Raw genomic sequence first — 2,372 nt, 5'->3', positions numbered from 1 at the left:
CCTAATGCAGCCTCTACCTGACAGGTGTGAAGGGAGCTATTACATTGTCTCATTGCATCCCCGGAAGTGATTAATGAAAGCCAACACAACTGGCAATGATAGACCAGGCTTCTGGATGGGGTGGGGCAAAGAGCAGATGGGAGCAAAAGGACATTTGCAGGGCTCCGGGGAATGGTGTGTGCAGAAGCCAGAGCTGGGCTTCCTGACTGGGAGAAGAAATGAGGTCCAAAGCCAGAGCCTTAACTGGGGTCTCACTCAGCCACACGCCAGGTTCTCAAAACAGGTAACAGGCAATTGAAACTGCTATCTGCACTCATGGGAAACATGGCAAAATTAATGGTGGAGTGCCAACGCGTGAAAATAATTAAAGGCAGACCATGTGTGTGTATTATTATCTCTGCAATACAGAGCAGTATCTGGACTTTCCTGGAAAGAGCAGTGGACTGAGACTCAGGAGACCCGTGTTCAAATCCTGTCCCTGTCCCTTCCCCGTGCTAGATCTAGGACTCAAAGAGCTTTTCCTGAGCCTCAGGCTCTCCAGTTATAAAATAAGGATGATGGTTCTTAAAGAGTGAGGGTGCTACATACCCTCATTTGCATATTATTAATGCCTCTAAAAAAGCCTAAACAGTGTAGAAGCATGTAAAGTTTTCTCCAAACACATTCAATTTGCCACCTGCTGCATTAGTCAAGCTCAGCCTTGGTTTTGGAAGTACTTTGTCAAAACGTTCTTAATAATAATCTTTTGATGGAGCAGCCGGGGAGAAATCAGTGTGTATGTTCTGCAGAGCTGTGTCATTTAGCCCTTGCCTCTGTGGCTTCTTGAACTATGTCCTTTTGCCGTGTGCATGTGCTCACGCACCGGTGTGCACACACGCCCTTGAACACGTATGTCTGTGTGAGTGTGTGTGTGCATCCTTGAATCCTAGGCCTGCAGGGATTACTTGTACTGTCAAAGGCTTTGATAAAAGGGTATGGTGTGCGTTCAATCCAAATAAAAGCAGACCGGTTGACAGGTAATTTTTCTGTTCAGTCCACTCTACTGAAAATCATCTATATACACCCACCCCTCGTGGGTAAGCTGGTGTAATGTTTAAGGGCACAGATCCTGATTCCAGAGGACCCAAGTTCAAATCCCTGCTCTGCCACACTCATATGAACTTGGCAAATCACTTAACCTCTGTGCCATAATTTCCACATCTGCAAAAAAGAGATAGTCCTGTGTCCCCCCGCCCCAGCTCACTATGAGAACTTGATGAGCCAGTCTGTGCAGGAGCTTCACGTGGGTTCATAGCACATGGTGGCATCCTGGCCCTAGTCTGGCCATGTTCTGCTCTGCTCAGATGGTTCCGGAAGGCAGAACACTGTCTCTCCTTTCCAACCTGCATCCCTGGGGAGAGTGATTTCATCTAGCACACAATGAACAATCAATACAGGCATGGTAGATGAAAACGAATTAATGAACAAATGCAAAGGATTGCACCTGTTCTAATGGAGTTCATCAAGAAAGAAAAAACCCAATCTGTGCATTAAACCTTCTGAAAAACAAATATACACATTTATATGTCACTCTCCAGGTGTAACATGAATGATTCCTTCCACTTGTTTCATGCTTTACTGATGGCTTTGCACTTTCACATTCATTATTTCGATTAATCCTCTGATATATATTGATAAAGATATCAGGGATTATTATTTTTATTTTAAAGATGAAGAAACAAACTTTTCCAGGAATATCCAGACTCAGGTTTCAGATTTCAAGGGCTACCTCGGAAGTCAAGGTGATGTATACTTAAACACAATTGTCCAGACATGGATGAAAAATCCCGACCTATGCACAGATGTCATGTCACACAGCTGTCACCCTAGAGGGGATCATTCCATGGGGTACATTGCCTTTTCCTCCCAAAGCAGAAGTGGGCTGACAGCAAAAGCTAGAACATGGCAGAAGTGGTTTAGAAGGCAGCAGGGTAGGTGTAAGACCAAGCTTTTGCCTGGGACGGCATGGTGGTATGGTGGTGAGGAGGGGATTAGAATTAGAATTAGAATTAGAATTAATTAGAATTAGAATCAGAAGTTGTAAATCCAGAGAGAAGCCAAATTAGCCTGGAATTTTTGCATCCAGATTGGTAGTAGCTCTTGTGCCCATGAAGCACCGTGCGATGGTAAATGCACATCAACAGACTGAGTGCCACTGTATACCAGGTCCTGTGCCAGATGCCATGGATACAAAGATCAGTGTGAAATGGTCCTCCCCTCCAGGAGTTCTGAGCTGCAACAAAGTGGGCTGGAGATCCCAGCCCAAGGGACAGGAAAGCAGCAGTCCTATATTTAATGTACCATCTCAACGCTTTGTCTGCATCCCTGGTCTC

This window comes from Tamandua tetradactyla, chromosome 23 (genome assembly GCF_023851605.1).
Source record: "Tamandua tetradactyla isolate mTamTet1 chromosome 23, mTamTet1.pri, whole genome shotgun sequence".
Taxonomy (NCBI): Eukaryota; Metazoa; Chordata; class Mammalia; order Pilosa; family Myrmecophagidae; genus Tamandua; species Tamandua tetradactyla.
Note: the sequence above shows the minus strand (reverse complement) of the source record.